The sequence below is a fragment of the Leuresthes tenuis genome, unplaced genomic scaffold (genome assembly GCF_036924035.1).
Source record: "Leuresthes tenuis unplaced genomic scaffold, fLeuTen1.0.hap1 SCAF_17, whole genome shotgun sequence".
NCBI classification, from domain to species: Eukaryota; Metazoa; Chordata; class Actinopteri; order Atheriniformes; family Atherinopsidae; genus Leuresthes; species Leuresthes tenuis.
The window spans coordinates 24,126,790-24,141,016 of NW_027325371.1; the positions used below are offsets into that span (position 1 = coordinate 24,126,790).

The 14,227-nt window shown below is 41.7% G+C and overlaps 2 non-coding genes across 2 annotated transcripts; both read left to right on the forward strand.

Moving 5' to 3' along the window:
- The first annotated feature begins 12,035 nt into the window (after window positions 1-12,035).
- LOC140274315 (U5 spliceosomal RNA) lies at window positions 12,036-12,149 on the forward strand. Its single transcript, XR_011908280.1, has one exon. It is a non-coding gene; the product is annotated as a U5 spliceosomal RNA (small nuclear RNA).
- A 308-nt stretch (window positions 12,150-12,457) lies between these two features.
- Window positions 12,458-12,641, forward strand: LOC140274154 (U2 spliceosomal RNA). The gene has a single exon (XR_011908133.1). It is a non-coding gene; the product is annotated as a U2 spliceosomal RNA (small nuclear RNA).
- Window positions 12,642-14,227: the final 1,586 nt, after the last annotated feature.

The following is a 14,227-nucleotide window of genomic DNA, read 5'->3' on the forward strand; positions in this document are numbered from 1 at the left end:
TAAGAAAAGGTTCGAATATCTAACCAAACATTATCAAAAGCGGGAGCAGAGCTGTTCGACTGCAAGTAGGTGTGAATGTCAGAGAATAATTTGCAAAAAGCTGATGAGAAAGGGTGAGAAATCCCGACTATACACCATCAAATGCGGTAGCGGAGTTGTTCGGCTGTGAGTAGGTGTGAATCTCCGACCATAATTGCTGAAAAATGTGTTAGAATAGGTAAAAATGCCGGTCCATACATCATCAAAAGCGAGAGAGGTTGTGTTCGGCTGCAAGTAGGTGTGAATGTCCAGCCATAATTACTCACAAACGGGTAAGAAAAGGTAGTATTGCCAGACCATATATGATCAAAACAGGGAGCGGAGGTGGTTCAGCTGCAAGAAGGTTTGAATGTCCGACTAAAGTTCAAATATATTAAAGAAAGCGGGAGGAGAGGTCTTCGGATGAGAGTGGTTGAAAATTTCCAACCATAATGTATAAAATGCGGTGAAAAAAAGGTGTGATAGAACACTAAAAGGTGGAGCGGAAGTGTTCGGCTGCAAGAAGGTGTGAATATCCGACTATATTTGGTGAAAAGCAGGTGAAGCAAGGTCTGAATGCCCAACCTTACATCATCAAAAGCGAGATCAGAGGTGTTTGGCTGCAAGAAGGCCATAGTTTGCCAAAAGCGGGTAAGGTGCGAATGTCCGACTAAATATCAACAAAATTTGGATCAGAGGTCTTCGGATGCAAGTGGGTGTGAATATCCAACCATACAAGTATGGTGGAGAGGAAGCTGTGAATAGCCGACCATAGTTTGGAAAAAGCGGGTAAGAAAAGGTTTGAATACCCGAACATACACCATCAAAAGAGGGAGCGGAGGTGTTCCGCTGTACGAAGGTGTGAATGTCCGACCATAGTTGGTAAAAAGCGGGTAAGAAAAGGTTAAAATACCCGACTGTACACAATCAATAGCGGGAGCAGAGTTGTTCGGCTACTAAAAGGTGTGAAAGTCCGACCCTGGTTTGTAAAAAGCGGGTAAGAAAAGGTTCGAATGCCCGAACATACACCAACAAAAGAGGGAGCGGAGGTGTTCGGCTGCAAGAAGGTGTGAACGTCCGACCAAAGTTTGTAAAAAAGCAGTTAAGAAAAGGTTCGAATATCTAACCAAACATAATCAAAAGCGGGAGCAGAGCTGTTCGACTGCAAGTAGGTGTGAATGTCAGAGAATAATTTGCAAAAAGCTGATGAGAAAGGGTGAGAAATCCCGACTATACACCATCAAATGCGGTAGCGGAGTTGTTCGGCTGTGAGTAGGTGTGATTCTCCAACCATAATTGCTGAAAAATGTGTTAGAAAAGGTAATAATGCCGGTCCATACATCATCAAAAGCGGGAGAGGTGGTGTTCGGCTGCAAGTAGGTGTGAATGTCCATTAATAATTGCTTTAAAACATGAAAGAAAATTTTCGAATATCAAACCTTACATGATCATTAGCGGGAGAGGAGGTGTTCAGCTGCAAGAAGGTTTGAATATCCACCCATAATTACTGAAAAATGGGTAGGAAAAGATGCGAATGTCCAACCATAAATCATCAAAAGCAGGAGTGGAGTTGTTCAGCTACAAGAAGGTATGAAAGTCCAACCATGGTTTGTAAAAAGCGGGTAAGAGAAGGTTCGAATACCCGAATATATACCATCAAAAGCGGAAGCGGGGGTGTTCGGCTGCAAGAAGGTGTGAACGTCCGACCAAAGTTTGTAAAAAGCAGTTAAGAAAAGGTTTGAATATCCAACCGAACATAATCAAAAGCGGGAGCAGAGCTGTTCGACTACAAGTAGGTGTGAATGTCAGATCATAATTGCTGAAAAATGTGATAGAAAAGACTAGAATGCCGGACAATACATCATCAAAAGCGGGAGAGGTGGTTTTTCGGCTGCAAGTAGGTGTGAATGTCCAGCCATAATTACTCACAAACGGGGCAAGAAAAGGTAGTATTTCCAGACCACACATGATCAAAACAGGGAATGGAGGTGGTTCAGCTGCAAGGTGTGAATGTCTGACTAAAGTTTGTAAAAACCGTGTAAGACAAGGGGCGAATGCCCGACAATGTATGATCAAAAGAGGGAGCGGAGGTTTTCGGCTGCAAGGTCTGAATGTCCAACCATAATTTGTAAAAATCGGGGAAGAAAAGGCTCGAAAGCCCGACTATACACCATCAAAAGCGGGAGCAGAGGTGTTCAGGTGCAAGCAGGTCTGAATGTCCGACCAATAATTACTGAAAAATGGGTAAGAAAAGGTGCGAATGCCAAATCATACATCATCAAAAGCAGGAGCGGATGTGTTCGGCTACAAGAAGGTTTGAATGTCCAACCATAGTAAGTAATAGGTGGGTAAGAAAAGGCTCGAATGCCCGACTATACACCATCAAAAGCGGAAGCGGAGGTGTTCGGCTGCAAGATATCGTGAACGTCCGACCAAAGTTTGTAAAAAGCAGTTAAGAAAAGGTTCGAATATCTAACCAAGCATAATCAAAAGCGGGAGCAGAGCTGTTCGACTGCAAGTAGGTGTGAATATCAGATCATAATTTGCAAAAAGCTGATGAGAAAGGGTGAGAATGCCCGACTATACACTATCAAATGTGGGAGCGGAGGTGTTCGTCTGTGAGTAGGTGTGAATGTCCGACCATAATTGCTGAAAAATGTGTTAGAAAAGACTAGAATGCCGGACCATATATCATCAAAAGCGGGAGAGGTTGTGTTCGGCTGCAAGAAGGTGTGAATGTCCAGCCATAATTACTCACAAACGGGTAAGAAAAGGTACTATTGCCAGACCATATATGATCAAAACAGGGAGCGGAGGTGGTTCAGCTGCAAGAAGGTTTGAATGTCCGACTAAAGTTTGTAAAAAGCGGGTAAGACAAGGTGTGAATGCCCGACAATGTATGATCAAAAGAGGAGTGGAGGTTTTCGGCTGCAAGAAGGTCTGAATGTCCACCCATAATTACTGAAAAATCGGTAAGAAAAGGTGCGAAAGCCCAACCGCACATGAAAAGGTGTTCGACTGCAAGTAGGTGTGAATGTAAGTTCATAATTTGTAAAAAGCGGGTAAGATAAGGTAAGAATGCCCAACCATAAATTATCAAAAGCGGCAGCAGAGTTTCGGCTGGTATTTATCAATGTCTAGATAGATTTCAACAAAAAACAACGTTGTACTTTGCAGTAAAAGAAAGTGCAAATCAAAAGTTTTAGGAATCCGAGAATAAGCTTATTTTCATGAGTTCTGCACGATTTCGGATTTTATGTATAAAATGAATTCCTTCACTCAAACTAAGTTAACACTGCTTTGTATTTCATATGTACCCATTTCTACATATATTTCAAGCATAAACTTCCTCATACTACCCTGAATGAGAAAGAACCACACTTGTGATTAAGCCATACGCCCCTTTTGAGGAGTTCTGCATGATTTGGGATTTTATCTATAAAATCAATTCCTTCACTCAAACTATGTTAAAACGGCTTTTACCTTCATATTTATCAATGTCTCGATAGATTTAAACAAAAAAACAACGTTGTACTTTGCAGTAAAAGAAAGAGCCAATCAAAAGTTTTAGGAATCCGAGAATAAGCTTATTTTCATGAGTTCTGCACGATTTCGGATTTTATGTATAAAATGAATTCATTCACTCAAACCAAGTTAAAACTGCTTTTTCCTTCATATTTATCAATGTCTAGATCGACTTCAACAAAGAACAACATTGTATTTTGCAGTAGAAGAAAGAGCAAAACTGAAGGATCAGGAATCCGAGAATAAGCTTCTTTTCATACGTTCTGCATGATTTGGGATTTTATGTATAAAATGAATTCCTTCACTCAAACTAAGTTAACACTGCTTTGTATTTCATATGTACCCATTTCTACATATATTTCAAGCATAAACTTCCTCATACTACCCTGAATGAGAAAGAACCACACTTGTGATTAAGCCATACGCCCCTTTTGAGGAGTTCTGCATGATTTGGGATTTTATCTATAAAATCAATTCCTTCACTCAAACTATGTTAAAACGGCGTTTACCTTCATATTTATCAATGTCTCGATATATTTAAACAAAAAAACAACGTTGTACTTTGCAGTAAAAGAAAGAGCCAATCAAAAGTTTTAGGAATCCGAGAATAAGCTTATTTTCATGAGTTCTGCACGATTTCGGATTTTATGTATAAAATGAATTCATTCACTCAAACCAAGTTAAAACTGCTTTTTCCTTCATGTTTATCAATGTCTAGATCAACTTCAACAAAGAACAACATTGTATTTTGCAGTAGAAGAAAGAGCAACACTGAAGGATCAGGAATCAGAGAATAAGCTTATTTTCTTATGGGCAAGTGGGAACTGCTTTGTCCTTCATATTTATCAATGTGTAGATGGATTTCAACTTCTTCTACTGCAAAGTCCAATGTTTTTCTTTGTTGAAGTCGATCTAGACATTGATGAATATGGAAGGACAAAGCAGTTTTAACTTGGTTTGAGCAAAGCAATTCATTTTATAGCAAAATCCGAAATCGTGCAGAACTCATGAAAGCAGGCTTATACTCGGATTCCTGAAACTTTAGATTTGATCTTACTCTTACTCTTCTTTTACTGCAAAGTACAACGTTGTTTTTTTGTTTAAATATTTCTAGACATGGTAAATATGAAGGACAAATCAGTTTTAACATAGTTTGAGTGAAGTAATGCATTTTATAAGCAAAATCCCAAATCATGCAGAACTCACGAAATGCTTTTTCTCGCTTTTCACTGCTTTTTACAAACTTTGGTCGGACGTTCACACCTTCTTGCATCCGAACACCTCCGCTTCCGCTTTTGATGATGTATATTCGGGCATTCGAACCTTTTTTTACCCGCTTTTTACAAACCATTGTCGGACTTCCACACCTTCTTGCAGCCGAACACCACCTCTCCCGCTTTTGATGATGTATGGTCCAGTATTCTTACCTTTTCTAACACATTTTTCAGCAATTATGGTCGGACATTCACACCTACTCACAGCTGGACACCTCCGCTCCCGCTTTTGATCATACAATGTCGGGACATCGCTCCTTGTCTTACCAGCTTTTTACAAACTTTAGTCGAACATTCACACCTTCTTGCAGCTGAACACCTCCGCTCCCGCTTTTGATGATGTATAGTCGGGCTTTCGAGCCTTTTCTTACCCGGTTTTTACAAATTATGGTTGGAAGTTCAGACCTTGCAGCCGAACACCTCCGCTCTCTCTTTTGATCATACATTGTTGGGCATTCGCACCTTGTCTTACCCGCTTTTTACAAACTATAGTCAGACATTCACACCTTGCAGCTGAACCTCCGCTCCCTGTTTTGATCATGTATGGTCTGGCAATACTACCTTTTCTTCCCCCGTTTGTGAGTAATTATGGCTGGACATTCACACCTACTTGCAGTCGAACAGCTCTGCTCCCGCTTTTGATAATGTTTGGTTGGATATTCGAACCTTTTCTTAACTGCTTTTTACAAACCATGGTCGGACTTTCACACCTTCTTGTAGCCGAACAACTCCGCTCCCGCTATTGATTGTGTACAGTCGGGTATTTTAATCTTTTCTTACCCGCTTTTTACCAACTATGGTCGGATATTCACACCGTCTTACAGCGGAACACCTCCGCTCCCGCTTTTTATGGTGTATAGTCGGGCATTCGAACCTTTTCTTACCCGCTATTTACAAACTATGGTAGGACATTCAAACCTTCGTGTATCCGAAAACCTCCGCTCTCTCTTTTGATCATACATTGTCGGACATTCGCACCTTTTCTTACCCGCTTTTTACAAACCATGGTTGGACTGTCACACCTTCTTGTAGCCGAACACATCCGTTCCCGCTATTGATTGTGTACAGTCGGGTATTTTAACCTTTTCTTACCCGCTTTTTACCAAGTATGGTCGGACATTCACACCTTCGTACAGCGGAACACCTCCGCTCCCTCTTTTGATGGTGTATGTTCGGGCATTCAAACCTTTTCTTACCCACTTTTTCCAAACTATGGTCGGCTATTCACAGCTTCCTCTCCACCATACTTGTATGGTGGGATATTCACACCCACTTGCATCCGAAAACCTCCGCCCCAAATTTTGTTGATATTTAGTCGGACATTCACACCTTACCCGCTTTTGGCAAACTATGGCCTTCTTGCAGCCAAACAACTCTGATCTTGCTTTTGATGATGTAAGGTTGGGCATTCAGACCTTGCTTCACCTGCTTTTCACCAAATATAGTCGGACATTCACACCTTCTTGCAGCCGAACACTTCCGCTCCACCTTTTAGTGTTCTATCACACCTTTTTTTTCACCGCATTTTATACATTATGGTTTGAAATTTTCAACCACTTTCATCCAAAGACCTCTCCTCCCGCTTTTGTTAATATATTTGAACTTTAGTTTGACATTCAAACCTTCTTGCAGCTGAACCACCTCCGCTCCCTGTTTTGATCATATATGGTCTGGCAATACTACCTTTTCTTACCCGTTTGTGAGTAATTATGGCTGGACATTCACACCTACTTGCAGCCGAACACAACCTCTCTCGCTTTTGATGATGTATGGACCGGCATTTTTACCTTTTCTAACACATTTTTCAGCAATTATGGTCGGAGATTCACACCTACTCACAGCCGAACAACTCCGCTCCGGCATTTGATGATGTATAGTCGGGTATTCTCATCCTTTCTCATCAGCTTTTTGCAAATTATGATCTGACATTCACACCTACTTGCAGTCGAACAGCTCTGCTCCCGCTTTTGATTATGTTTGGTTGGATATTCGAACCTTTTCTTAACTTCTTTTTACATTGGACGTTCACACCTTCTTGTAGCCGAACACTTCCACTCCTGCTTTTGATGATGTATGGTTGGGCATTCACACCTATTTTTTACCCATTTTTCAGGAATTATGGGTGGACATTCACACCTTTTAGCTGAACACCTCCTATCCCACTTATGATCATGTGCGGTTTGATTTTCGAAAAGTTTCTTTCATGTTTTCTAGCAATTATTGATGGACATGTAGACCTTCTTGCAGCTGAACACCTCCGTTCCCGCTTTTGATCATACATTGTCAGGCATTCGCACCTTGTCTTACCCACTTTTTACAAACTTTAGTCGAACAGTCACACCTTTTTGCAGCCGAACACCACCTCTACCGCTTTTGATGATGTATGGTCCAGCATTCTTACCTTTTCTAACACATTCTTCAGCAATTATGGTCGGACATTCACACCTACTCAGAGCCGAACACTTCCGCTCCCGCATTTGATGGTCTAGAGTCGGGCATTCTACAGCGGAAAAGACTCATTCTTATGTTTGGTTAGATATTCAAACCTTTTCTTAACTGCTTTTTACAAACTTTGGTCGGACGTTCACAATATCTTGCAGCCGAACACCTCCGCTTCCGCTTTTGATGGTGTATATTCGGGCATACGAACCTTTTCTTACCCGCTTTTTACAAACCAAGGTCGGACTTTCACACCTTCTCTTAGCTGAACAACTCCGCTCCCTCTTTTGATTGTGTACAGTCGGGTAATTTAACCTTTTCTTACCCGCTTTTTACCATCTATGGTCGGACATTCACACCGTCTTACAGCGGAACACCTCCGCTCCCTCTTTTGATGATGTATGGTTAGGCATTCGCACCTTTTCTTACCCATTTTTCAGTAATTATGGGTAGACATTCACACCTTCTTGCAGCTGAACACCTCCTCTCCTGCTTATGATCATGTGCAGTTTGATATTCGAAAATTTTCTTTCATGTTTTCTAGCAATTATTGATGGACATTCAGACCGTCTTGAAGCTGAACACCTCCGCTCCCACTTTTGATGGTGTATAGTCGGGCTTTCGAGCCTTTTCTTCCCCGGTTTTTACAAATTATGGTTGGACATTCAGACCTTCTTGCAGCCGAAAACCTCCACTCCCTCTTTTGTTCATACATTGTCGGGCATTCGCACTTTTCTTACCCGCTTTTTACAAACCATGGTCGGACTTTCACACCTTCTTGTAGCCGAACAACTCCGCTCCCGCTATTGATTGTGTACAGTCGGGTATTTTAACCTTTTCTTACCCGCTTTTTACCAACTATTGTTGGACATTCACACCGTCTTACAGCGGAACACCTCCGCTCCCTCTTTTGATGGTGTATGTTCGGGCACTCGAACCTTTTCTTACCCGCTTTTTACAAACTATGGTCAGACATTCAAACCTTCTTGTAGCCGAACACATCCACTCCTGCTTTTGATGATGGGTATTCAAACCTACTTGTTGCCCGCTTTTCATTAATTATGGGTGGACATACACACCTTGTCGCAGCCAAACACCTCCGCTCCCTGTTTTGATCATGTATGATTGGACATTCGCACCTTTTCTCACCCGCTTTTTACTATGGTCGGCCATTCACAGCTTCCTCTCCACCATACTTGTATGGTGGGATATTCACACCCACTTGCATCCGAAGACCTCCGCCCCCACTTTTGTTGATATTTAGTCGGTCATTCGCAGCTTACCCGCTTTTGGCAAACTATGGCCTTCTTGCAGCCAAACACCTCTGATCTCGTTTTTGATGATGTAAGGTTGGGCATTCAGACCTTGCTTCACCTGCTTTTCACCAAATATAGTCGGATATTCACACCTTCTTGCAGCCGAACACTTCTGCTCCACCTTTGAGTGTTCTATGGGGTATTCACACCTTTTTTTTCACCGCATTTTATAGATTATGGTTGGAAATTCTCACCCACTCTTATCCGAAGACCTCTCCTCCTGCTTTGGTTAATATATAGTCGGGCATTCGAACCTTTTCTTACCCGCTTTTTACAAATTTTGGTCGAACATTCATACCTACTTGCAGCCGAACACCTCCGCTCCCGCTTTTGATGGTGTATAGTCGGGCTTTCGAGCCTTTTCTTCCCCGGTTTTTACAAATTATGGTTGGACATTCAGACCTTGCAGCCGAAAACCTCCGCTCCCTCTTTTGATCATACATTGTCAAGCATTCGCACCTACTTGCAGCCGAATACTTCCGCTTCACCTTTTAGTGATGTATGGTTGGCACTTGCACCTTTTCTTACCCATTTTTCAGTAATTATGGGTGGACATTCACACCTTCTTGCAGCTGAACACCTCCTCTCCCACTTATGATCATGTGTGGTTTGATATTCGAAAATTTTCTTTCATGTTTTCTAGCAATTACTGATGGACATTCAGACCTTCTTTCAGCTGAACACCTCCGCTTCTGCTTTTGATGGTGTATGTTCGGGCATTCGAACCTTTTCTTACCCGCTTTTTACAAACTATGGTTGGACATTCAAACCTTCTTGTAGCCGAACACATCCACTCCTGCTTTTGATGATGCATGGTTGGGCATTCAAACCTTTTCTTACCCATTTTTCAGTAATTATGGTTGGACACTCACACCTTCTTGCAGCTGCACACCTCCTCTGCCGCTTATGATCATGTGCGGTTTGATATTCAAAAATTCTCTTTCATGTTTTCTAGCAATTATTGTTGGACATTCAGACCTTCTTGCAGCTGAACACCTCCGCCCCCACTTTTGTTGATGGTGTATAATCGGTCATTCGCACCTTACCCACTTTTGGCAAACTATGGCCTTCTTGCAGCCAAACACCTCTGCTCTCGCTTTTGATGATGTAAGGTTGGGCATTCAGACCTTGCTTCACCTGCTTTTCACCAAATATAGTCGGACATTCACACCTTCTTGCAGCCGAACACTTCCGCTTCACCTTTTAGTGTTCTATGGGGTATTCACACCTTTTTTTTCACCGCATTTTATAGATTATGGTTGGAAATTCTCACCCACTCTCATCCGAAGACCTCTCCTCCCACTTTTGTTAATATATAGTCGGGCATTCGAACCTTTTCTTACCCGCTTTTTACAAATTATGGTCGAACATTCACACCTACTTGCAGCCGAATACTTCCGCTCCACCTTTTAGTGATGTATGGTTGGCATTTGCACCTTTTCTTACCCTCTTTTTATAATGATTGCTTAAGATTAAGTTGTTTTTTCTCAAACTACAACATTTTTTTAATTGTTGAAACTTGATTTGAAGTGGATAAATAAGGAGGACAAACAGTTTTAAGTCAGGCTGATAGAAGGAATTAATTTTATAGCAAAATCTGTATTTCGTCATATGTCGTGAGATGCTTATTGCTGAAGAAGTTCTTTCTCATTCTACAAAGTACAACGTTGTTTATCGTTGAAACTTGATTAGACATGAATAAATATGAAGGACAAAGCAGTCTTAACTTGGTTAGAGTTAAGGAATTCGTTTTATAGGAGAATCCGAATTCGTGCATAACTCGTAAAATAGAGCTTATTTTCGGATTCCTGAAGAATGAGTCTGGTTCTTTCTCATAATACAAAGTTTGTTGTTTATTGTTGAAACTTCATCAGAAGTGAAGAAATAAATGAATGCCTATCAACAAATGTGGGATCTAAACTCTAGTGCTTCCTCTAAAATAATTTCCTTTCTCAATTTAGAAATGTGTGTGTGTAAGTCACAACACCCGTGACACCAAAACGGCTTTCTTTTCTCTCTTTTCTCTACACTCTGCACTGTGAGCACACACACCAAATCAGAAAGGCTTTTTTCTCTCTTTTCTACATTATGGACTGTGGGGACACAAAACCGCTCTCTCTTTTTTTTTTTGATTGTGTGCCAGGGCGTTGTCTCACGTATTAGATTATGCTTACGATACGAATGGGTTTATCAGTCACATCAGAATCCATACATACTGATCCTCCCGTAATAAAATGGTCGGATCTAATCAAACACACTTTGTTTCTTGTGACAATCAAGTCAGCGAAACAGCGTATACACGTCAAGACACTGAATCAAGTTTGCCACAAGAACTCATAAGTTTGGCAGTATTGCTCTGCCGTCAGCAATCATACACCCATTTTATTTTCGTGAGACATGTGCAGGCACCTGTTCATCTACTGTTCTATCACTATGAATTAGTTTATCTATTATCAATAAGGATACTTCTACAACTACTATCAAAGTATGTCCGGACTTCTTATGTTGTCAGTTGCTATATATGAATAAGTGGGTAGCTACTGACAAGCATTAAGCATGTCACACAGCCCAAACATATAACATTTCAGGACACACCACACAGTTAACAACCACAGTGAAGTGTCAAAGCCCAAACATGTAACATTTCAGGACACACCACACAGTTAACAACCACAGTGAAGTGTCAAAGCCCAAACATGTAACATTCAACAGGACACTTACACAACACATTCAAATCAAACAGTCAGACAACATACAAGAACATATACCCCAGCCGGCATTGCTCCCTGCCTATTTTCCTACAGCTCACTATGTGTGCGCACACCTTTATTCACAAACTCTTCAACTTATACTCTTTTACCAAAGCTGCTACAGCTCGATTGGCCGAATACCCTTATATCCTATTTCGGTGAATTTGACATCTGCCTTACATGTAACAGATTAGCGGTTTAGCAGTTTTAATTTAGTTTGAGTGAAGGAATTCATTTTATAGCAAAATCCGAAATCGTGAAGAACTCATGAAAGTAAGCTTATTCTCGGATTCCTGAAACTTTAGATTTGCTCTTTCTTTTACTGCAAAGTACAACGTTGTTTTTTTTTTGTTTAAATCTTTCTAGACATGGTAAATATGAAGGACAAAGCAGTTTTAACATAGTTTGAGTGAAGGAATTCATTTTATAGATAAAATCCCAAGAGTCTGCTGAGAAAAGAGAGTGAATGCGAAGTAGACTTTAACACGGCTCTGGGAGCGAGCCGAGTGTGGGCTAACGGGGAGAATTGCTTGAAAGAAACGCGACACCGAATGAGCGGTCAGAACAAAGCCTCAATACGGTGTTCCCGTGGTGTTTTTGTTGCTGCCTTGTCGATTGCACAGGGGCAAGCGTTTCAACCAAGCAACGCTCACCATGGGGAAGGTGGCTATGGCAACTAGCCTGATGCCCTGCTCCCGCAGTGACGGATAATCGTACTCTGGTTTCTCTTCATAACATACAAGTCTTTCGCCTTTTACTAAAGACTTTCGTGGAGAGCAGCACTAATGAGTTGTTTCTATTTTTGGCAGGCTTTACCTTTGCGGGTGAAGCCCTCTCTGTCTGTGCAAAAGAAATCTTGTTACTGTGCAGAGTGACTTCTCTGAGTAGAGTCGCCTTACTTGTTGCGATTGTGCCGATGTTCGAAGCTGGAGTGCAAAGTTGTTGCTTGAATGGTGCTTGCTGGAGCATGCGGGAGTGCAAAGTTATACCATTTAAAAGGGCTGAAGAGTGCTCAGTGCAGCGGGTGGGCGGAGGTGCAACGTGACACTCTAGCCACCTATGGCCATAAAAAGAACACTGCTACAAGTGCGCATTGTGCCAGCAAGGGCCCTCGGACCTGAAACAGTGGACAGTTATCGCTTCTCGGCCTTTTGGCTAAGATCAAGTGTAGTATCTGTTCTTATCAGTTTAATATGTCCTCTATACGAGGACTACATATTAAATGGATTTTTAAGAATAGGAGTTGAAAAAGAAGCTTGCTCCGTTCACTCCAAGCATCGACCCAGTACTGCAGTGCCGCTGGGAACGGTGCGCTCTTCTCTGCTCTTGTGAAAAAGCAAACAGCGGTGCAGGATGGAAGTTTCAGGGAGCCCAAGATGAAACTTTCTTTTAATCTGCTGAGAAAAGAGAGTGAATGCGAAGTAGACTTTAACACAGCTCTGGGAGCGAGCCGAGTGTGGGCTAACCGGGAGAATTGCTTGAAAGAAACGCGACACCGAATGAGTGGTCAGAACAAAGCCTCAATACGGTGTTCCCGTGGTGTTTGTGGCTGCCTTGTCTTTTGCACAGAGTAAAAGACAAGGCAGCCATCGAATAGGGCCCGATTGTTCCTACTTGGTCAGCCGAGGAGCAAGGGGGGGGAGCAAGCGTCTCAACCAAGCAAATCTCACCAAGTAGGAACAATCGGGCCCTATTCGATGGCTGCAACACCTGAAAGAGATATTGATGAGAGACCCGATCAAAAGCTTTTTCAAAGTCTAAATTTAAGATGACAAGCCGGGTGTTTCTGTCTCTAGCGTAATCAATGATGTCTCGAATCAGTACGAGGCTGTCGGTGAGTTGTCTCTCTGAGATCGCACAAGCCTGGTCTGGGTGAATTACCTCCTCTAAAACAGAGGACATCCGTGTCGTTAAAACCTTGCTAAAAAGTTTACAGTCAAAGTTTAAAAGTGTGATGGGCCTCCAATTCTTTAGGTCAGTCTTATCATTTTTATCAGAAGTGAAGAAATAAATGAATGCCTATCAACAAATGTGGGATCTAAACTCTAGTGCTTCCTCTAAAATAATTTCCTTTCTCAATTTAGAAATGTGTTCGAAAAGGTAAAAATGCCGGTCCATACATAATCAAAATTGGGAGAGGTGGTGTTCAGCTGCAAGAAGGTCTAAATGTCCATCAATAATTGCTAGAAAACATGAAAGAAAATTTTCGAAAATCAAACCACACATGATCATAAGTGGGAGAGGAGGTGTTCAGCTGCAAGAAGGTGTGAATGTCCACCCATAATACCTGAAAAATGGGTAAAAAAAAAGGTGCGAATGCCCAACCATACATCATCAAAAGCAGGAGTGCATGTGTTCGGCTACAAGAAGGTGTGAACGTCCAACCAAAGTTTGTAAAAAGCAGTTAAGAAAAGGTTCGAATATCCAACCATACATAATCAAAAGCGGGAGCAGAGCTGTTCGACTGCAAGTAGGTGTGAATGTCAGATCATAATTTGCAAAAAGCTGATGAGAAAGGGTGAGAATGCCCGACTATACACCATCAAATGCGGGAGCGGAGTTGTTCGGCTGTGAGTAGGTGTGAATATCCGACCATAATTTCTGAAAAATGTGTTAGAAAAGGTAAGAATGCCGGTCCATACATCATCAAAAGCGAGAGAGGTTGTGTTCGGCTGCAAGTAGGTGTGAATGTCCAGCCATAATTACTCACAAACGGGTAAGAAAAGGTAGTATTGCCAGACCATATATGATCAAAACAGGGAGCGGAGGTGGTTCAGCTGCAAGAAGGTTTGAATGTCCGACTAAAGTTCAAATATATTAACAAAAGCGGGAGGAGAGGTCTTCGGATGAGAGTGTTTGAAAATTTCCAACCATAATGTATAAAATGCGGTGAAAAAAGGTGTGA